Raw genomic sequence first — 23,984 nt, 5'->3', positions numbered from 1 at the left:
GTGTAATGGTGAAATGATGGTGTAATGGCAGTATAATGGTGAATTGGCAGTGTAATGGCAGTGCAATGGTGAAATGGCAGTGTAATGGCAGTGTAATGGTGTAATGGCAGTATAATGGTGAAATGGCAGTGTAATGGTGAAATGGCAGTGTAATGGCAGTGTAATGGTGTAATGGCAGAGTAATGGCAGTGTAATGGTGTAATGGCAGTATAATGGTGAATTGGCAGTGTAATGGTGAAATGGCAGTGTAATGGCAGTGTAATGGTGAAATGGCAGTGTAATGGTGTAATGGCAGTGTAATGGCAGTGTAATGGTGAAATGACAGTGTAATGGCAGTGTAATGGTGTAATGGCAGTGCAATGGTGAAATGACAGTGTAAAGGCAGTATAATGGTGAATTGGCAGTGTAATGGCAGTGTAATGGCAGTGCAATGGTGAAATGGCAGTGTGATGGTGTAATGGCAGTATAATGGTTAAATGGCAATGTAATGGTGTAATGGCAGTGTAATGGCAGTGTAATGGTGTAATGGCAGTGTAATGGTGAAATGGCAGTGTAATGGTGAAATGGCAGTGTAATGGCAGTGTAATGGTGTAATGGCAGTGTAATGGTGAAATGGCAGTGTAATGGTGAAATGACAGGGTAATGGCAGTGTAATGGTGAAATGACAGTGTAATGGCAGTGTAATGGTGAAATGGCAGTATAATGGTGAAATGACAGTGTAATGGCAGTATAATGGTGAATTGGCAGTGTAATGGCAGTGCAATGGTGAAATGGCAGTGTAATGGCAGTGTAATGGTGAAATGGCAGTGTAATGGTGAAATGGCAGTGTAATGGCAGTGTAATGGTGTAATGGCAGTGTAATGGTGAAATGGCAGTGTAATGGTGAAATGACAGTGTAATGGCAGTGTAATGGTGAAATGACAGTGTAATGGCAGTGTAATGGTGTAATGGCAGTATAATGGTGAAATGGCAGTGTAATGGTGAAATGGCAGTGTAATGGTGAAATGACAGTGTAAAGGCAGTATAATGGTGAATTGGCAGTGTAATGGCAGTGTAATGGTGAAATGGCAGTGTAATGGTGAAATGGCAGTGTAACGGTGAAATGGCAGTGTAATGGCAGTGTAATGGTGAAATGGCAGTGTAATGGCAGTATAATGGTGAAATGACAGTGTAATGGCAGTGTAATGGTGAAATGGCAGTATAATGGTGAAATGACAGTGTAATGGCAGTGTAATGGTGAAATGGCAGTGTAATGGTGTAATGGCAGTGTCATGGTGAAATGACAGTGTAATGGCAGTGTAATGGTGAAATGACAGTGTAATGGCAGTGTAATGGTGTAATGGCAGTGTAATGGTGAAATGACAGTGTAAAGGCAGTATAATGGTGAATTGGCAGTGTAATGGCAGTGTAATGGTGAAATGGCAGTGTAACGGTGAAATGGCAGTGTAATGGCAGTGTAATGGTGAAATGGCAGTGTAATGGCAGTATAATGGTGAAATGACAGTGTAATGGCAGTGTAATGGTGTAATGGCAGTATAATGGTGAAATGACAGTGTAATGGCAGTGTAATGGTGAAATGGCAGTGTAATGGTGTAATGGCAGTGTCATGGTGAAATGGCTGTATAATGGTGAAATGACAGTGTAATGGCAGTGTAATGGTGAAATGGCAGTGTAATGGTGTAATGGCAGTGCAATGGTGAAATGGCAGTGCAATGGCAGTGTAATGGTGAAATGGCAGTATAATGGTGAATTGGCAGTGTGATGGCAGTGTAATGGTGAAATGGCAGTGTAACGGTGAAATGGCAGTGTAATGGCAGTGTAATGGCAGTGTAATGGTGAAATGGCAGTATAATGGCAGTGTAATGGTGTAATGGCAGTATAATGGTGAATTGACAGTGTAATGGCAGTGTAATGGTGTAATGGCAGTGTAATGGTGTAATGGCAGTGTAATGGTGAAATGGCAGTGTAATGGTGAAATGGCAGTGTAATGGTGTAATGGCAGTGCATTGGTGAAATGACAGTGTAATGGCAGTATAATGGTGAATTGGCAGTGTAATGGCAGTGCAATGGTGTAATGGCAGTGTAATGGTGTAATGGCAGTGTAATGGTGTAATGGCAGTGTAATGGTGTAATGGCAGTGTAATGGCAGTGTAATGGTGTAATGGCAGTGTAATGGTGTAATGGCAGTGTAATGGTGAAATATCAGTGTAATGGTGTAATGGCAGTGCATTGGTGAAATGACAGTGTAATGGCAGTATAATGGTGAATTGGCAGTGTAATGGCAGTGCAATGGTGTAATGGCAGTGTAATGGTGTAATGGCAGTGTAATGGTGTAATGGCAGTGTAATGGTGAAATGACAGTGTAATGGCAGTATAATGGTGAATTGGCAGTGTAATGGCAGTATAATGGTGAAATGACAGTGTAATGGCAGTGTAATGGTGTAATGGCAGTATAATGGTGAATTGGCAGTGTGATGGCAGTGTAATGGTGTAATGGCAGTGTAATGGTGAAATGGCAGTGTAACGGTGAAATGGCAGTGTAATGGCAGTGTAATGGTGAAATGGCAGTGTAATGGCAGTATAATGGTGAAATGACAGTGTAATGGCAGTGTAATGGTGTAATGGCAGTATAATGGTGAAATGACAGTGTAATGGCAGTGTAATGGTGAAATGGCAGTGTAATGGTGTAATGGCAGTGTCATGGTGAAATGGCTGTATAATGGTGAAATGACAGTGTAATGGCAGTGTAATGGTGAAATGGCAGTGTAATGGTGTAATGGCAGTGCAATGGTGAAATGGCAGTGCAATGGCAGTGTAATGGTGAAATGGCAGTATAATGGTGAATTGGCAGTGTGATGGCAGTGTAGTGGTGAAATGGCAGTGTAACGGTGAAATGGCAGTGTAATGGCAGTGTAATGGCAGTGTAATGGTGAAATGACAGTATAATGGCAGTGTAATGGTGTAATGGCAGTATAATGGTGAATTGACAGTGTAATGGCAGTGTAATGGTGTAATGGCAGTGTAATGGTGTAATGGCAGTGTAATGGTGAAATGGCAGTGTAATGGTGAAATGGCAGTGTAATGGTGTAATGGCAGTGCATTGGTGAAATGACAGTGTAATGGCAGTATAATGGTGAATTGGCAGTGTAATGGCAGTGCAATGGTGTAATGGCAGTGTAATGGTGTAATGGCAGTGTAATGGTGTAATGGCAGTATAATGGTGAATTGACAGTGTAATGGCAGTGTAATGGTGTAATGGCAGTGTAATGGTGTAATGGCAGTGTAATGGTGAAATGGCAGTGTAATGGTGTAATGGCAGTGCATTGGTGAAATGACAGTGTAATGGCAGTATAATGGTGAATTGGCAGTGTAATGGCAGTGCAATGGTGTAATGGCAGTGTAATGGTGTAATGGCAGTGTAATGGTGTAATGGCAGTGTAATGGTGAAATGACAGTGTAATGGCAGTATAATGGTGAATTGGCAGTGTAATGGCAGTGCAATGGTGAAATGGCAGTGTAATGGCAGTGTAATGGTGAAATGGCAGTGAAATGGTGAATTGGCAGTGTAATGGCAGTGTAATGGTGAAATGGCAGTGTAATGGCAGTGTAATGGTGAAATGGCAGTATAATGGTGAAATGACAGTGTAATGGCAGTATAATGGTGAATTGGCAGTGTAATGGCAGTGTAATGGTGAAATGGCAGTGTAATGGTGAAATGGCAGTGTAATGGCAGTGTAATGGTGAAATGACAATGTAATGGCAGTGTAATGGTGAAATGGCAGTGTAATGGTGCAATGGCAGTGTAATGGTGAAATGGCAGAGTAATGGCAGTGTAATGGTGTAATGGCAGTGTAATGGTGTAATGGCAGTGTAATGGTGAAATGGCAGTGTAATGGCAGTGTAATGGTGTAATGACAGTGTAATGGTGTAATGGCAGTGTAATGGTGAAATGGCAGTGCAATGGTGAAATGGCAGTGTAATGGCAGTGTAATGGTGAAATGGCAGTGTAATGGTGAAATGGCAGTGTAATGGCAGTGTAATGGCAGTGTAATGGTGAAATGGCAGTGTAATGGTGAAATGACAGTGTAATGGCAGTATAATGGTGAATTGGCAGTGTAATGGCAGTGTAATGGTGTAATGGCAGTGTAATGGTGAAATGGCTTTACAATGGTGAAATGACAGTGTAATGGTGAAATGACATTGTAATGGCAGTGTAATGGTGTAATGGCGGTGTAATGGTGTAACGGCAGTGTAATGGTGAAATGGCGGTGTAATGGTGAAATGGCTTTACAATGGTGAAATGACAGTGTAATGGCAGTGTAATGGTGAAATGGCAGTGTAATGGCAGTGTAATGGTGAAATGACAGTGTAATGGCAGTGTAATGGTGTAATGGCACTGGAATGGTGAATTGGCAGTGTAATGGCAGTGTAATGGTGAAATGACAGTGTAATGGCAGTGTAATGGTGAAATGGCAGTGTAATGGTGTAATGGCAGTGTAATGGTGAAATGGCAGTGTAACGGTGAAATGACAGTGTAATGGCAGTATAATGGTGAATTGGCAGTGTAATGGTGAAATGGCAGTGTAATGGCAGTGTAATGGTGAAATGGCAGTGTAATGGTGTAATGGCAGTGTAATGGTGAAATGACAGTGTAATGGTGTAATGGCAGTGTAATGGTGAAATGACAGTGTAATGGCAGTATAATGGTGAAATGACAGTGTAATGGCAGTGTAATGGTGAATTGGCAGTGTAATGGCAGTGTAATGGTGAAATGGCAGTGTAATGGTGTAATGGCAGTATAATGGTGAAATGGCAGTGTAATGGTGTAATGGCAGAGTAATGGCAGTGTAATGGTGTAATGGCAGTATAATGGTGAATTGGCAGTGAAATGGTGAAATGGCAGTGTAATGGCAGTGTAATGGTGAAATGGCAGTGTAATGGTGTAATGGCAGAGTAATGGCAGTGTAATGGTGTAATGGCAGTATAATGGTGAATTGGCAGTGTAATGGTGTAATGGCAGTGAAATGGCAGTGTAATGGTGAAATGGCAGTGTAATGGCAGTGTAATGGTGAAATGGCAGTGTAATGGTGTAATGGCAGTGTAATGGTGAAATGACAGTGTAATGGTGTAATGGCAGTGTAATGGTGAAATGACAGTGTAATGGCAGTATAATGGTGAAATGACAGTGTAATGGCAGTGTAATGGTGAATTGGCAGTGTAATGGCAGTGTAATGGTGAAATGGCAGTGTAATGGTGTAATGGCAGTATAATGGTGAAATGGCAGTGTAATGGTGTAATGGCAGAGTAATGGCAGTGTAATGGTGTAATGGCAGTATAATGGTGAATTGGCAGTGAAATGGTGAAATGGCAGTGTAATGGCAGTGTAATGGTGAAATGGCAGTGTAATGGTGTAATGGCAGAGTAATGGCAGTGTAATGGTGTAATGGCAGTATAATGGTGAATTGGCAGTGTAATGGTGTAATGGCAGTGAAATGGCAGTGTAATGGTGAAATGACAGTGTAATGGCAGTGTAATGGTGAATTGGCAGTGTAATGGCAGTGTAATGGTGAAATGGCAGTGTAATGGTGTAATGGCAGTATAATGGTGAAATGGCAGTGTAATGGTGTAATGGCAGTGTAATGGTGTAATAGCAGTGTAATGGTGAAATGGCAGTATAATGGTGAAATGACAGTGTAATGGCAGTGTAATGGTGAAATGGCAGTGTAATGGTGTAATGGCAGTGTAATGGTGAAATGACAATGTAATGGCAGTATAATGGTGAAATGACAGTGTAATGGCAGTGTAATGGTGAAATGGCAGTGTAATGGTGTAATGGCAGTGTAATGGTGAAATGGCAGTGTAATGGTGTAATGGCAGTGTAATGGTGAAATGGCAGTGTAATGGTGAAATGACAGTGTAATGGCAGTGTCATGGTGTAATGGCAGTGTAATGGTGAAATTACAGTGTAATGGTGTAATGGCAGTGCAATGGTGAAATGACAGTGTAATGGCATTGTAATGGTGTAATGGCAGTATAATGGTGAAATGGCAGTGTAATGGTGAAATGACAGTGTAATGGCGGTGTAATGGTGTAATGGCAGTGTAATGGTGAAATGGCAGTGTAATAGTGAAATGGCAGTATAATGGTGAAATTACAGTGTAATGGCAGTGTAATGGTGAAATGGCAGTATAATGATGAAATGGCAGTGTAATGGTGAAATGACAGTGTAATGGCAGTGTAATGGTGTAATGGCAGTGTAATGGTGAAATTACAGTGTTATGGTGTAATGGCAGTGTAATGGTGAAATGGCAGTGTAATGGCAGTGTAATGGTGAAATGACAGTGTAATGGCAGTGTAATGGTGTAATGGCAGTGTAATGGTGAATTGGCAGTGTAATGGCAGTGTAATGGTGAAATGACAGTGTAATGGTGAAATGGCAGTATAATGGTGAAATGACAGTGTAATGGCAGTGTAATGGTGAAATGGCAGTGTAATGGTGTAATGGCAGTGTCATGGTGTAATGGCAGTGTAATGGTGAAATTACAGTGTAATGGTGTAATGGCAGTGTAATGGTGAAATGACAGTGTAATGGCGGTGTAATGGTGTAATGGCAGTGTAATGGTGAAATGGCAGTGTAATGGTGTAATGGCAGTGTAATGGTGAAATGGCAGTGTAATGGTGAATTGGCAGTGTAATGGTGAAATGGCAGTGTAATGGTTAAATGGCAGTGTAATGGTGAAATGACAGTGTAATGGCAGTGTAATGGTGTAATGGCAGTATAATGGTGAAATGGCAGTGTAATAGTGAAATGACAGTGTAATGGTGAAATGGCAGTGTAATGGTAGTGTAATGGTGAAATGGCAGTGTAATGGTGTAATGGCAGTGTAATGGTGACATGGCAGTATAATGGTGAAATGACAGTGTAATGGCAGTGTAATGGTGAAATGGCAGTGTAATGGTGTAATGGCAGTGTAATGGTGAAATGACAATGTAATGGCAGTATAATGGTGAAATGACAGTGTAATGGTGAAATGGCAGTGTAATGGTGAAATGGCAGTGTAATGGTGTAATGGCAGTGTAATGGTGAAATGACAATGTAATGGCAGTATAATGGTGAAATGACAGTGTAATGGTGAAATGGCAGTGTAATGGTGTAATGGCAGTGTAATGGTGAAATGGCAGTGTAATGGTGAAATGACAGTGTAATGGCAGTGTCATGGTGTAATGGCAGTGTAATGGTGAAATTACAGTGTAATGGTGTAATGGCAGTGTAATGGTGAAATGACAGTGTAATGGTGAAATGACAGTGTAATGGCATTGTAATGGTGTAATGGCAGTATAATGGTGAAATGGCAGTGTAATGGTGAAATGGCAGTGTAATGGCGGTGTAATGGTGTAATGGCAGTGTAATGGTGAAATGGCAGTATAATGGTGAAATTACAGTGTAATGGCAGTGTAATGGTGAAATGGCAGTATAATGGTGAAATGGCAGTGTAATGGTGAAATGACAGTGTAATGGCGGTGTAATGGTGTAATGGCAGTGTAATGGTGAAATTACAGTGTTATGGTGTAATGGCAGTGTAATGGTGAAATGGCAGTGTAATGACAGTGTAATGGTGAAATGACAGTGTAATGGCAGTGTAATGGTGTAATGGCAGTGTAATGGTGAATTGGCAGTGTAATGGCAGTGTAATGGTGAAATGACAGTGTAATGGCAGTGTAATGGTGAAATGGCAGTTTAATGGTGTAATGGCAGTGTAATGGTGAAATGGCTGTATAATGGTGAAATTACAGTGTAATGGTGTAATGGCAGTGTAATGGTGAAATGACAGTGTAATGGCGGTGTAATGGTGTAATGGCAGTGTAATGGTGAAATGGCAGTGTAATGGTGTAATGGCAGTGTAATGGTGAAATGGCAGTGTAATGGTGTAATGGCAGTGTAATGGTGAAATTACAGTGTTATGGTGTAATGGCAGTGTAATGGTGAAATGGCAGTGTAATGGTGAAATGACAGTGTAATGGCAGTGTAATGGTGTAATGGCAGTGTAATGGTGAATTGGCAGTGTAATGGCAGTGTAATGGTGAAATGACAGTGTAATGGTGAAATGGCAGTGTAATGGTGTAATGGCAGTGTAATGGTGAAATGGCTGTATAATGGTGAAATGACAGTGTAATGGCAGTGTCATGGTGTAATGGCAGTGTAATGGTGAAATTACAGTGTAATGGTGTAATGGCAGTGTAATGGTGAAATGACAGTGTAATGGTGGTGTAATGGTGTAATGGCAGTGTAATGGTGAAATGGCAGTGTAATGGTGTAATGGCAGTGTAATGGTGAAATGGCAGTGTAATGGTGAAATGACAGTGTAATGGCAGTGTCATGGTGTAATGGCAGTGTAATGGTGAAATTACAGTGTAATGGTGTAATGGCAGTGTAATGGCAGTGTAATGGTGTAATGGCAGTATAATGGTGAAATGGCAGTGTAATGGTGAAATGACAGTGTAATGGCAGTGTCATGGTGTAATGGCAGTGTAATGGTGAAATTACAGTGTAATGGTGTAATGGCAGTGTAATGGTGAAATGACAGTGTAATGGCGGTGTAATGGTGTAATGGCAGTGTAATGGTGAAATGGCAGTGTAATGGTGTAATGGCAGTGTAATGGTGAAATGGCAGTGTAATGATGAAATGACAGTGTAATGGCAGTGTCATGGTGTAATGGCAGTGTAATGGTGAAATTACAGTGTAATGGTGTAATGGCAGTGTAATGGTGAAATGACAGTGTAATGGCAGTGTAATGGTGTAATGGCAGTATAATGGTGAAATGGCAGTGTAATGGTGAAATGACAGTGTAATGGCGGTGTAATGGTGTAATGGCAGTGTAATGGTGAAATGGCAGTGTAATGGTGAAATGGCAGTATAATGGTGAAATTACAGTGTAATGGCAGTGTAATGGTGAAATGGCAGTATAATGGTGAAATGGCAGTGTAATGGTGAAATGACAGTGTAATGGCGGTGTAATGGCAGTGTAATGGTGAAATGACAGTGTAATGGTGAAATGGCAGTGTAATGGCAGTGTAATGGTGAATTGGCAGTGTAATGGTGAAATGGCAGTGTAATGGTTAAATGGCAGTGTAATGGTGTAATGGCAGTGCAATGGTGAAATGGCAGTGTAATGGCAGTGTAATGGTGAATTGGCAGTGTAATGGTAGTGTAATGGTGTAATGGCAGTGTAATGGTGTAATGGCAGTGTAATGGTTTAATGGCAGTGTAATGGTGAAATGGCAGTGTAATGGCAGTGTAATGGTGAAATGGCAGTATAATGGTGAAATGGCAGTGTAATGGCAGTGTAATGGTGAAATGGCAGTGTAATGGCAGTGTAATGGTGAAATGGCAGTGAAATGGCAGTGTAATGCACTCAGTGTAATATTCCACTGACAAATTTTCATGTTTGGGCTTAATTGATCAATTTGGTTCTTGTACCTTTGGGAAATCCTGTGATCACTTGCCTTGTCCCTGATGTAACCCTCGACCCCTGATGTAACCCCGGACCCCTTGCACACTTATTAAGTGCAATTCCTGGCATTTCTTTGTGGACAAAGATTTTGGGAAGGTTGTAGTCATCGGTTGTTCCCGCTGGTGGCCAGTCAGGCCTATCAGTGACTGGCAGATTCTTCCACAGCGGGTACAAGTGAAGGTGTAGTCGCTGCTGGGGGCAATTGGATTGATCCTTTTCCTTTTGTCTTTCATGCTGGTTCTTCACTCAGTCTCAAAGGTGTCTGTAGCCCTCCTGATGTAGCATCTCCAGGCATCACGATCTATGGCCTGCGCTTCCCACTGGCGATGGTCGATGTGGCACACAGAGAGGGACTTCTTCAGGGAGTCCTTGAAACATTTGCATGGGACCTTCTGTTCGATTTACCCATGGCCAGCTCTCCAGACAACATGATCTTGGGCAGGCGACTGTCGTCCATCCGGGCAACACAGTTGGTTTTGCTGGAGGATGGCCTCGATGCTGGTGATGTTGGCTGTTTCCAGGACTTCAATGTTTGTGATGCAGTGTTGCCAGCGGACACTGAGGATGCTGCGGAGGCAGCACTGATGGAAGCCTTCTAGAAGGCGTACATGACGGTGGCGCCATTCAGAAGGGTGGTGAGGACGACAGCCTTGTATACTTTGAATTTGGTCTGTGCTCTGAGGCTGTGGTTGCTCCACACTCGTTTTACATTATATTACATGTTTGCAATTTTACCTTATGGACTCTCCTGTTGCCCGATCTCAGGAGCTGTTTTCAGTTTGCCAGAAGCTGCTTCTGTGGCAAGCATAGCCTAAGGGAAATTGCAACTACAGACCAGCTACTTGTCTTCATCAAAAGTAACAGGGAGCTTGTTTCTTGGTGTCTTCACTCTCAGTCCTTTGCCCCAGTGATACTCCACACTGTCCCATTGGGAATCGCCCTTTCCCAGGGCTGGTTTCACTCAGTCACCGAATCCTATAGGAACATGAAGGGGACATGGCTAGAGAAGGGAGATGTTGTCAACAGTGCCTGAATATGTCATTGTGGCTGGGGCTGAGTCACAAACACCCAGCTACCATCATCGGCACAGGGGCTGAGCCACAAACACCCAGCTACCATCAAGGGCACAGGGGCTGAATAGCCTCCTTCTGTGCTGTGTGGTTCTATGACTCAATCTCTGTATAGCTGATCCCAGCAGGAAGGTTTCTTGAATTGGTTGCTGAAGCTTTGGGCCCAGTTTGACTGGGTGGCTGTTCAGTGTCTGCGTGTGGAGTGAGGAGGAGAAGAGGTTCCACTGTGATGCCAAGTCTCCCCGTGTGCAACAATCAAACTCACCAGAATGAATTCACCAATCCTGTGTAAACAGCAAAATCCCAATTTGGGTGTGGGTCAGAGAGTTGGAGCTTTTGTGGTTGTGTACAGGCTGTAAAAATGTTGACGGGAGATTTGTTACAACCTGCCTTTGTACAACAGGTTTTCTGTCCTCTCCCAGTCCTTGTTGTATGACATTATGTCCAGCTCACACTGCACACATTCCAACAACAACTTATGTTTCTATAGCACCCTTAAGGTAGTGAAATGTCCCTAGGTGCTTCACAGGAGAGTTATCAGACAAAGACTTACACTGAGCCACATACAGCGATATTAGGGAGCAGCGAACAAAAGCTCGGTCAAAGAGGTAGGTTTTAAGGAGCATCTTAAAGGAGGAGAGAGAAGCGGAGAGGCTTAGAGAGGAAATTCCAGAGCTTGGGGCCTCGGTAGCTGAAGGCATGGCCACCAATAGTGGAGCGATTAAAATCAAGGATGTTCAACAGGCCAGAATTAGAAGAGCACAGAGATCTTGTAAGGTTGTGGGGCTGGAGGAGATTACAGAGATAGGGAGGGTTGTGGGGCTGGAGGAGGTTACAGAGATAGGGAGGGTTGTGGGGCTGGAGGAGATTACAGAGATAGGGAGGGTTGTGGGGCTGGAGGAGATTACAGAGATAGGGAGGGTTGTGGGGCTGGAGAAGGTTACAGAGATAGGGAGGGTTGTGGGGCTGGAGAAGGTTACAGAGATAGGGAGGGTTGTGGGGCTGGAGGAGATTACAGAGATAGGGAGGGTTGTGGGGCTGGAGGAGTTTACAGAGATCTCGGATGGTTGTAGGGCTGGAGGAGGTTGCAGAGATAGGGAGGGTTGTGGGGCTGGAGGAGATTACAGAGATAGGGAGGGTTGTGGGGCTGGAGGAGGTTACAGAGATAGGGAGGGTTGTGGGGCTGGAGGAGATTACAGAGATAGGGAGGCTTGTGGGGCTGGAGGAGATTACAGAGATAGGGAGGGTTGTGGGGCTGGAGGAGATTACAGAGATAGGGAGGGTTGTGGGGCTGGAGGAGATTACAGAGATAGGGAGGGGTGAGGCTATGGAAGGATTTTAAATCAAGGATGAGAATTTTAAAATTGAGGTTCTGTTGGAGCGGGAGCCAATGTACGTCAGCGAACACAGGGGTGATGGGTAACATCAGCAGAAAAACAGACAATAGGAGCCTTACCTTTGAATCGCTTCTGTTCATCACTGGCTAGTTTAGCTGCAATAGCAAGACCAATCCCTGAGGAACAGCCAGTTACCAGAACAACCTTTTGTTCCATTTTTCCTTATGGAGCTCTTCCAGGATTCCAAGAACACTTATATTCCAAATAATAAGATTGCAATCCCACAGTTGTCTACACTTTGCTTTCTGCACAGTGAGACAGGCTTGTCTGAGGGCTGTAATATTGACTGCAGCTGGTAAGTGAGAATCAACTTTGCTTCAAGCTGCTCTTTGCTTTAAAGATTTAAATCTGATAAGCTTTAAGTAGCGAAGGTGATGCATGCAGATTGTTGCCAATCTCTTTATGAAGTCCTTTTTCCAGCGGCTGTTCACTCTCACTGTCCTCAAATTCTACATCATGAAAGGCAATAACTCAGTGACTGGCCCACTTTACTGTGGAATCTTAGAGCTTGAAGACTCAGATGTATTGGTGTCTGAATCCTCTCTGCTTTACAACACTTGCAAGGTTCCACACTGTTGCAGACATTGCAGTCCGTGTGTATATTATAGAGAATAGCAGTCCCTGTGTATATTATAGAGAATAGCAGCTCCTGTGGATATTATAGAGAATAGCAGCTCCTGTGTATATGATAGAGAATAGCAGCTCCTGTGTATATTATAGAGAATAGCAGCTCCTGTGTATATTAAAGATAATAGCAGCTCCTGTGTATATTATAGAGAATAGCAGTCCCAGGGTATATTATAGAGAATAGCAGACCCTGTGTATATTAAAGAGAATAGCAGCTCCTGTGTATATTAAAGAGAATAGCAACTCCTGTGTATATTATAGCGAATAGCAGCTCCTGTGTATATTAAAGATAATAGCAGCTCCTGTGTATATTATAGAGAATAGCAACTCCTGTGTATATTATAGAGAATAGCAGCTCCTGTGTATATTATAGAGAATAGCAGCTCCTGTGTATATTAAAGATAATAGCAGCTCCTGTGTATATTATAGAGAATAGCAACTCCTGTGTATATTGTAGAGAATAGCAGCTCCTGTGTATATTATAGCGAATAGCAGCTCCTGTGTATATTAAAGATAATAGCAGCTCCTGTGTATATTATAGAGAATAGCAACTCCTGTGTATATTATAGAGAATAGCAGCTCCTGTGTATGTTAAAGAGAATAGCAGCTCCTGTGTATATTATAGAGAATAGCAGCTCCTGTGTATATTATAGAGAATAGCAGCTCCTGTGTATATTAAAGAGAATAGCAGTCCCAGTGTATATTATAGAGAATAGCAGCTCCTGTGTATATTATAGAGAATAGCAGCTCCTGTGTATATTATAGAGAATAGCAGCTCCTGTGTATATTATAGAGAATAGCAACTCCTGTGTATATTATAGAGAATAGCAGCTCCTGTGTATATTATAGAGAATAGCAGCTCCTGTGTATATTAAAGGTAATAGCAGCTCCTGTGTATATTAAAGAGAATAGCAACTCCTGTGTATATTATAGAGAATAGCAGCTCCTGAGTATGTTATAGAGAATAGCAGCTCCTGTGTATATTATAGAGAATAGCAGCTCCTGAGTATGTTAAAGAGAATAGCAACTCCTGTGTATATTATAGAGAATAGCAGCTCCTGTGTATATTATAGAGAATAGCAGCTCCTGTGTATATTAAAGGTAATAGCAGCTCCTGTGTATATTAAAGAGAATAGCAACTCCTGTGTATATTAAAGAGAATAGCAGCTCCTGTGGATGTTATAGAGAATAGCAGCTCCTGTGTATATTATATAGAATAGCAGCTCCTGTGGATATTATAGAGAATAGCAGCTCCTGTGTATATGATAGAGAATAGCAGTCCCAGGGTATATTATAGAGAATAGCAGCTCCTGTGTATGTTATAGAGAATAGCAGCCCCTGTGTATATTATAGAGAATAGCAGCTCCTGTGTATATTATAGAGAATAGCAGCTCCTGTGTATATTATAGAGAATAGCAGTCCCTGTGTATATTATAGAGAATAGCAGCTCCTGTGTATATTATAGAGAATAGCAGCTCCTGTGTATATTATAGAGAATAGCAGCTCCTGTCTATATTATAGAGAATAGCAGCTCCTGTGTATATGATAGAGAATAGCAGCCCCTGTGTATATTATAGAGAATAGCAGCTCCTGTGTATATTATAGAGAATAGCAGCTCCTGTGTATATTATAGAGAATAGCAGCTCCTGTGTATGTTATAGAGAATAGCAGCTCCTGTGTATATTGTAGAGAATAGCAGCCCCTGTGTGTATTATAGAGAATAGCAGCTCCTGTGTATATTATAGAGAATAGCAGCTCCTGTGTATATTATAGAGAATAGCAGCTCCTGTGTATGTTATAGAGACTAGCAGCTCCTGTGTATATTATAGAGAATAGCAGTCCCTGTGTATATTATAGAGAATAGCAGCTCCTGTGTATATTATAGAGAATAGCAGCTCCTGTGTATATTAAAGAGAATAGCAACTCCTGTGTATATTATGGAGAATAGCAGCTCCTGTGTATATTATAGAGAATAGCAGCTCCTGTGTATATTAAAGAGAATAGCAACTCCTGTGTATATTAAAGAGAATAGCAGCTCCTGTGTATATTGAAGAGAATAGCAGCTCCTGTGTATATTAAATATAATAGCAGCTCCTGTGTATATTAAAGAGAATAGCAGCTCCTGTGTATATTGAAGAGAATAGCAACTCCTGTGTATTTTAAAGAGAATAGCAGCTCCTGTGTATATTAAAGGTAATAGCAGCTCCTGTGTATATTAAAGAGAATAGCAGCTCCTGTGTATATTATATAGAATAGCAGCTCCTGTGGATATTATAGAGAATAGCAGCTCCTGTGTATATGATAGAGAATAGCAGTCCCAGGGTATATTATAGAGAATAGCAGCTCCTGTGTATGTTATAGAGAATAGCAGCCCCTGTGTATATTATAGAGAATAGCAGCTCCTGTGTATATTATAGAGAATAGCAGCTCCTGTGTATATTATAGAGAATAGCAGTCCCTGTGTATATTATAGAGAATAGCAGCTCCTGTGTATATTATAGAGAATAGCAGCTCCTGTGTATATTATAGAGAATAGCAGCTCCTGTCTATATTATAGAGAATAGCAGCTCCTGTGTATATGATAGAGAATAGCAGCCCCTGTGTATATTATAGAGAATAGCAGCTCCTGTGTATATTATAGAGAATAGCAGCTCCTGTGTATATTATAGAGAATAGCAGCTCCTGTGTATGTTATAGAGAATAGCAGCTCCTGTGTATATTGTAGAGAATAGCAGCCCCTGTGTGTATTATAGAGAATAGCAGCTCCTGTGTATATTATAGAGAATAGCAGCTCCTGTGTATATTATAGAGAATAGCAGCTCCTGTGTATGTTATAGAGACTAGCAGCTCCTGTGTATATTATAGAGAATAGCAGTCCCTGTGTATATTATAGAGAATAGCAGCTCCTGTGTATATTATAGAGAATAGCAGCTCCTGTGTATATTAAAGAGAATAGCAACTCCTGTGTATATTATGGAGAATAGCAGCTCCTGTGTATATTATAGAGAATAGCAGCTCCTGTGTATATTAAAGAGAATAGCAACTCCTGTGTATATTAAAGAGAATAGCAGCTCCTGTGTATATTGAAGAGAATAGCAGCTCCTGTGTATATTAAATATAATAGCAGCTCCTGTGTATATTAAAGAGAATAGCAGCTCCTGTGTATATTGAAGAGAATAGCAACTCCTGTGTATTTTAAAGAGAATAGCAGCTCCTGTGTATATTGAAGAGAATAGCAGCTCCTGTGTATATTAAATATAATAGCAGCTCCTGTGTATATTGAAGAGAATAGCAGCTTCTGTGTATATTATGGAGAATAGCAGCTCCTGTGTATATTAAAGAGAATAGCAACTCCTGTGTATATTATGGAGAATAGCAGCTCCTGTGTATATTATAGAGAATAGCAGCTCCTGTGTATATTAAAGAGAATAGCAACTCCTGTGTATATTATAGAGAATAGCAGCTCCTGTGTATATTAAAGAGAATAGCAACTCCTGTGTATATTAAAGAGAATAGCAGCTCCTGTGTATATTGAAGAGAATAGCAGCTCCTGTGTATATTAAATATAATAGCAGCTCCTGTGTATATTATAGAGAATAGCAGCTCCTGTGTATATTATAGAGAATAGCAGCTCCTGTCTATATTATAGAGAATAGCAGCTCCTGTGTATATTATAGAGAATAGCAGCTCCTGTGTATGTTATAGAGAATAGCAGCTCCTGTGTATGTTATAGAGAATAGCAGCTCTTGTGTATATTATAGAGAATAGCAGCTCCTGTGTATATTATAGAGAATAGCAGCTCCTGTGTATATTATAGAGAATAGCAGCTCCTGTGTATGTTATAGAGAATAGCAGCTCCTGTGTATATTATAGAGAATAGCAGTCCCAGTGTATATTATAGAGAATAGCAGTCCCAGTGTATATTATAGAGAATAGCAGCTCCTGTGTATATTATAGAGAATAGCAGCTCCTGTGTATGTTATAGAGAATAGCAGCTCCTGTCTATATTATAGAGAATAGCAGCTCCTGTGTATATTATAGAGAATAGCAGCTCCTGTGTATGTTATAGAGAATAGCAGCTCCTGTGTATATTATAGAGAATAGCAGTCCCTGTGTATATTATAGAGAATAGCAGCTCCTGTGTATATTATAGAGAATAGCAGCTCCTGTGTATATTAAAGAGAATAGCAACTCCAGTGTATATTATGGAGAATAGCAGCTCCTGTGTATATTATAGAGAATAGCAGCTCCTGTGTATATTAAAGAGAATAGCAACTCCTGTGTATATTAAAGAGAATAGCAGCTCCTGTGTATATTGAAGAGAATAGCAGCTGCTGTGTATATTAAATATAATAGCAGCTCCTGTGTATATTAAAGAGAATAGCAGCTCCTGTGTATATTGAAGAGAATAGCAACTCCTGTGTATTTTAAAGAGAATAGCAGCTCCTGTGTATATTGAAGAGAATAGCAGCTCCTGTGTATATTAAATATAATAGCAGCTCCTGTGTATATTAAAGAGAATAGCAACTCCTGTGTATATTATGGAGAATAGCAGCTCCTGTGTATATTATAGAGAATAGCAACTCCTGTGTCTGTTATAGAGAATAGCAACTCCTGTGTATATTAAAGAGAATAGCAACTCCTGTGTATATTAAAGAGAATAGCAGCTCCTGTGTATATTAAAGAGAATAGCAACTCCTGTGTATATTATAGAGAATAGCAGCTCCTGTGTATATTAAAGAGAATAGCAACTCCTGTGTATATTAAAGAGAATAGCAGCTCCTGTGTATATTGAAGAGAATAGCAGCTCCTGTGTATATTAAATATAATAGCAGCTCCTGTGTATATTAAAGAGAATAGCAGCTCCTGTGTATATTAAATATAATAGCAGCTCCTGTGTATATTAAAGAGAATAGCAGCTCCTGTGTATATTAAAGAGAATAGCAGTCCCTGTGTATATTGTGGAGAATAGCAGCTCCTGTGTATATTATAGAGAATAGCAGTCCCTGTGTATATTATAGAGAATAGCAGCTCCTGTGTATATTATAGAGAATAGCAGCTCCTGTGTATATTAAAGAGAATAGCAGCTCCTGTGTATATTAAAGAGAATAGCAACTCCTGTGTATATTATGGAGAATAGCAGCTCCTGTGTATATTATAGAGAATAGCAGCTCCTGTGTATATTAAAGAGAATAGCAACTCCTGTGTATATTAAAGAGAATAGCAGCTCCTGTGTATATTGAAGAGAATAGCAGCTCCTGTGTATATTAAATATAATAGCAGCTCCTGTGTATATTAAAGAGAATAGCAACTCCTGTGTATATTAAAGAGAATAGCAGCTCCTGTGTATATTAAAGAGAATAGCAACTCCTGTGTATATTAAAGAGAATAGCAGCTCCTGTGTATATTAAAGAGAATAGCAGCTCCTGTGTATATTAAAGAGAATAGCAACTCCTGTGTATATTAAAGAGAATAGCAGCTCCTGTGTATATTAAAGAGAATAGCAACTCCTGTGTATATTATAGAGAATAGCAGCTCCTGTGTATGTTATAGAGAATAGCAGCTCCTGTGTATATTATAGAGAATAGCAGCTCCTGTGTATGTTATAGAGAATGACAGCTCTTGTGTATGTTATAGAGAATAGCAGCTCCTGTGTATATTATAGAGAATAGCAGCTCCTGTGTATATTATAGAGAATAGCAGCTCCTGTGTATGTTATAGAGAATGACAGCTCCTGTGTATATTATAGAGAATAGCAGCTCCTGTGTATGTTATAGAGAATGACAGCTCCTGTGTATATTATAGAGAATAGCAGCTCCTGTGTATGTTATAGAGAATGACAGCTCCTGTGTATATTGTAGAGAATTGCAGTCCCTGTGTATATTACCGAGAATAACTGTCCCTATAAATAGTGTAAGCACTAGCTGTCTGGCCCCTGATGTACTGTCTGTCTGTCTCACTCGTAGCATGTTGAAGATGTTGCTTTACGGATTGGCTTCTCTCTGGGTTGTGAAACCATATCTATAAGTTAATGGGGTGAGTGCTTGTCAGAAGGTTGATGCTGGTCCCTGTTCCCTGGCTAGCCCTCCAGTGCAGCCTCTGTCCACACAAGATTTTCTGGAAATTTTCTGGGTGCACTTTTCCCGTGACTCTATGGTGACTGTGACCCATTTTCCTGCAATGGGGTTAATTACGTCTGCAGGATGGACTTTCCAAGGCTGTACACTGCAGTAAGGACAATTTTAGTACTAGGTGAGATAGTATTAGTACTAAAATAAAAGCAAAATACTGCAGATGCTGGAAATCTGAAATAAAAACAAGAAATGCTGGAACCACTCAGCAGGTCTGGCAGCATCTGTGAAAAGAGAAGCAGAGTTAACGTTTCGGGTCAGTGACCCTTCTTCGGAGTATTAGTACTAGTTGTTGCAGCTAGGGGCAGTATTTGTACTAGTTAAAACAATAAAGCCCGAATATTAGTTTAAAAAACTTGTATTTATATAGCGCCTTTAACTTAATAAAATGTCCCCGGACTTTCCACTAAAGCAGTGAGGGACAATATTAGAACTGGTTAAAACAACAATGGGCAGGAAGGGGCAGTCTGAATCAGTTAAAATAGCAAAAAGCAATACTAGCTAGTTTAGTTAAAATGGTAAAGGGTTGTATTGCTTTAAGGCAGGGCATTATCTATTTAGTTAAGTCAAAGGGAGCAGTATCTGGTTTGTTTAGTTGAAGCAGTAAAGCATAGAGTCGTGTTTTAGTTAAAGAGGTGAGAAGCAGTATCGAGTGATCAGTCTGGATCTGAAGCAGCTGGTTACTAAGATGATCACTGGTTATAGCGAGTTTGCTGCTGCTTTGATGGACTGTGAAAATGCTAAGTGCAGCTCTCCTCACTGAGTCAGTGTGTCATAGTCCACAGAAGTCTGATTTGATTACACATTTAGCAGAGATGTGGCAAAATGACTTGTTAGGGAGGGGGATGGTTAGTCATTTATTGAAACCCAATTACCATCAAGTGTCTTTGAGGTTGGTCCTGACCGTGTTCATGAAACTCATAACAGTCCAGTTTCCAAACTGCAAGGTTTCATATTTGCTAGGATCAATAGCAACACTGATATTCTGTTTCACACAGACTGTTGCTCCCGACAGGTTTCTCCTGGACAGGTTGAGGAAACGGTTAATAAAACATCTGGGATACTGGGCTTTATATATAGGGGCATTGAGTACAAAAGCAAGGAAGTTATGATAACTCTGTATAAAACACTGGTTTTGCCTCGACTGGAGTATTGGGATCTGGAATGCACTGTCTGAGAGTGTGGTGGAGGCAGGTTCAGTGAGTGTTTAGGATTTGGAATGCACTGTCTGAGAGTGTGGTGGAGGCAGGTTCAGTGAATGTTTAGGATCTGGAATGCACTGTCTGAGAGTGTGGTGGAGGCAGGTTCAGTGAGTGTTTAGGATCTGGAATGCACTGTCTGAGAGTGTGGTGGAGGCAGGTTCAGTGAGTGTTTAGGATCTGGAATGCACTGTCTGAGAGTGTGGTGGAGGCAGGTTCAGTGAGTGTTTAGGATCTGGAATGCACTGTCTGAGAGTGTGGTGGAGGCAGGTTCAGTGTGTGTTTAGGATCTGGAATGCACTGTCTGAGAGTGTGGTGGAGGCAGGTTCAGTGAGTGTTTAGGATCTGGAATGCACTGTCAGAGAGTGCGGTGGAGGCAGGTTCAGTGAGTGTTTAGGATCTGGAATGCACTGTCTGAGAGTGTGGTGGAGGCAGGTTCAGTGAGTGTTTGGGATCTGGAATGCACTGTCTGAGAGTGCGGTGGAGGCAGGTTGAGTGAGTGTTTAGGATCTGGAATGCACTGTCTGAGAGTGCGGTGGAGGCAGGTTCAGTGAGTGTTTAGGATCTGGAATGCACTGTCTGAGAGTGCGGTGGAGGCAGGTTCAGTGAGTGTTTAGGATCTGGAATGCACTGTCTGAGAGTGTGGTGGAGGCAGGTTCAGTGAGTGTTTGGGATCTGGAATGCACTGTCTGAGAGTGCGGTGGAGGCAGGTTGAGTGAGTGTTTAGGATCTGGAATGCACTGTCTGAGAGTGCGGTGGAGGCAGGTTCAGTGAGTGTTTAGGATCTGGAATGCACTGTCTGAGAGTGCGGTGGAGGCAGGTTCAGTGAGTGTTTAGGATCTGGAATGCACTGTCTGAGAGTGCGGTGGAGGCAGGTTCAGTGAGTGTTTGGGATCTGGAATACATTGTCTGAGAGTCCGGTGGAGGCAGGTTCAGTGAGTGTTTAGGATCTGGAATGCACTGTCTGAGAGTCCGGTGGAGGCAGGTTCAGTGAGTGTTTCGGATCTGGAATGCACTGTCTGAGAGTGTGGTGGAGGCAGGTTCAGTGAGTGTTTAGGATCTGGAATGCACTGTCTGAGAGTGCGGTGGAGGCAGGTTCAGTGAGTGTTTAGGATCTGGAATGCACTGTCTGAGAGTGCGGTGGAGGCAGGTTCAGTGAGTGTTTAGGATCTGGAATGCACTGTCTGAGAGTGTGGTGGAGGCAGGTTCAGTGTGTGTTTAGGATCTGGAATGTACTGTCTGAGAGTGCGGTGGAGGCAGGTTCACTGAGTGTTTAGGATCTGGAATGCACTGTCTGAGAGTGTGGTGGAGGCAGGTTCAGTGTGTGTTTGGGATCTGGAATGCACTGTCTGAGAGTGCAGTGGAGGCAGGTTCAGTGTGTGTTTAGGATCTGGAATGCACTGCCTGAGAGTGTAGTGGAGGCAGGTTTAGTGAGTGTTTAGGATCTGGAATGAACTGCCTGAGAGTGTGGTGGAGGCAAGTTCAGTGTGTGTTTAGGATCTGGAATGCACTGTCTGAGAGTGTAGTGGAGGCAGGTTCAGTGAGTGTTTAGGATCTGGAATGCACTGTCTAAGAGTGCGGTGGAGGCAGGTTCAGTGTGTGTTTCGGATCCGGAACGCACTGTCTGAGAGTGTGGTGGAGGCAGGTTCAGTGTGTGTTTACGATCTGGAATGCACTGTCTGAGAGTGTGGTGGAGGCAGGTTCAGTGTGTGTTTACGATCTGGAATGCACTGTCTGAGAGTGTGGTGGAGGCAGGTTCAGTGTGTGTTTAGGATCTGGAATGCACTGTCTGAGAGTGTAGTGGAGGCAGGTTCAGTGAGTGTTTGGGATCTGGAATACACTGTCTGAGAGTCCGGTGGAGGCAGGTTCAGTGAGTGTTTAGGATCTGGAATGCACTGTCTGAGAGTCCGGTGGAGGCAGGTTCAGTGAATGTTTCGGATCTGGAATGCACTGTCTGAGAGTGTGGTGGAGGCAGGTTCAGTGAGTGTTTACGATCTGGAATGCACTGTCTGAGAGTGTGGTGGAGGCAGGTTCAGTGAGTGTTTAGGATCTGGAATGCACTGTCTGAGAGTGCGGTGGAGGCAGGTTCAGTGAGTGTTTAGGATCTGGAATGCACTGTCTGAGAGTGCGGTGGAGGCAGGTTCAGTGAGTGTTTAGGATCTGGAATGCACTGTCTGAGAGTGTGGTGGAGGCAGGTTCAGTGTGTGTTTAGGATCTGGAATGTACTGTCTGAGAGTGCGGTGGAGGCAGGTTCACTGAGTGTTTAGGATCTGGAATGCACTGTCTGAGAGTGTGGTGGAGGCAGGTTCAGTGTGTGTTTGGGATCTGGAATGCACTGTCTGAGAGTGCAGTGGAGGCAGGTTCAGTGTGTGTTTAGGATCTGGAATGCACTGCCTGAGAGTGTAGTGGAGGCAGGTTTCGTGAGTGTTTAGGATCTGGAATGAACTGCCTGAGAGTGTGGTGGAGGCAAGTTCAGTGTGTGTTTAGGATCTGGAATGCACTGTCTGAGAGTGTAGTGGAGGCAGGTTCAGTGAGTGTTTAGGATCTGGAATGCACTGTCTAAGAGTGCGGTGGAGGCAGGTTCAGTGTGTGTTTCGGATCCGGAACGCACTGTCTGAGAGTGTGGTGGAGGCAGGTTCAGTGTGTGTTTACGATCTGGAATGCACTGTCTGAGAGTGTGGTGGAGGCAGGTTCAGTGTGTGTTTACGATCTGGAATGCACTGTCTGAGAGTGTGGTGGAGGCAGGTTCAGTGTGTGTTTAGGATCCCGAACGCACTGCCTGAGAGTGTGGTGGAGGCAGGTACAGTGAGTGTTTAGGATCCGGAATGCACTGTCTGAGAGTGCGGTGGAGGCAGGTTCAGTGTGTGTTTAGGATCCCGAACGCACTGCCTGAGAGTGTGGTGGAGGCAGGTACAGTGAGTGTTTAGGATCTGGAATGCACTGCCTGAGAGTGCGGTGGAGGCAGGTTCAGTGTGTGTTTAGGATCTGGAATGCACTGTCTGAGAGTGTGGTGGAGGCAGGTTCAGTGAGTGTTTAGGATCTGGAATGCACTGTCTGAGAGTGCGGTGGAGGCAGGTTCAGTGAGTGTTTAGGATCTGGTATGCACTGTCTGTGAGTGTGGTGGAGGCAGGTTCAGTGAGTGTTTAGGATCTGGAATGCACTGTCTGAGAGTGTGGTGGAGGCAGGTTCAGTGAGTGTTTAGGATCCCGAACGCACTGTCTGAGAGTGTGGTGGAGGCAGGTTCAGTGTGTGTTTAGGGTGGAATGCACTGTCTAAGAGTGCGGTGGAGGCAGGTTCAGTGTGTGTTTCGGATCCGGAACGCACTGTCTGAGAGTGTGGTGGAGGCAGGTTCAGTGTGTGTTTACGATCTGGAATGCACTGTCTGAGAGTGTGGTGGAGGCAGGTTCAGTGTGTGTTTACGATCTGGAATGCACTGCCTGAGAGTGCGGTGGAGGCAGGTTCAGTGAGTTTTTAGGATCTGGAATGCACTGTCTGAGAGTGCGGTGGAGGCAGGTTCAGTGAGTGTTTAGGATCTGGAATGCACTGTCTGAGAGTGCGGTGGAGGCAGGTTCAGTGAGTGTTTAGGATCTGGAATGCACTGTCTGAGAGTGCGGTGGAGGCAGGTTCAGTGAGTGTTTGGGATCTGGAATACACTGTCTGAGAGTCCGGTGGAGGCAGGTTCAGTGAGTGTTTAGGATCTGGAATGCACTGTCTGAGAGTCCGGTGGAGGCAGGTTCAGTGAATGTTTCGGATCTGGAATGCACTGTCTGAGAGTGTGGTGGAGGCAGGTTCAGTGAGTGTTTAGGATCTGGAATGCACTGTCTGAGAGTGTGGTGGAGGCAGGTTCAGTGTGTGTTTACGATCTGGAATGCACTGTCTGAGAGTGTGGTGGAGGCAGGTTCAGTGTGTGTTTACGATCTGGAATGCACTGCCTGAGAGTGCGGTGGAGGCAGGTTCAGTGAGTTTTTAGGATCTGGAATGCACTGTCTGAGAGTGTGGTGGAGGCAGGTTCAGTGCGTTTTTAGGATCTGGAATGCACTGTCTGAG

At 42.7% G+C, this 23,984-nt stretch overlaps 1 pseudogene; it reads right to left on the bottom strand.

Moving 5' to 3' along the window:
- The window catches only part of LOC137347967 (retinol dehydrogenase 8-like), a 33,204-nt pseudogene extending 20,654 nt beyond the window's left edge, over positions 1-12,550 (bottom strand).
- Positions 12,551-23,984: the final 11,434 nt, after the last annotated feature.

The sequence above is a fragment of the Heterodontus francisci genome, chromosome 33 (genome assembly GCF_036365525.1).
Source record: "Heterodontus francisci isolate sHetFra1 chromosome 33, sHetFra1.hap1, whole genome shotgun sequence".
NCBI classification, from domain to species: domain Eukaryota; kingdom Metazoa; phylum Chordata; class Chondrichthyes; order Heterodontiformes; family Heterodontidae; genus Heterodontus; species Heterodontus francisci.
The sequence above is the reverse complement of the archived record's forward strand: the minus strand, read 5'-3'. Positions and strand labels throughout refer to the sequence as shown.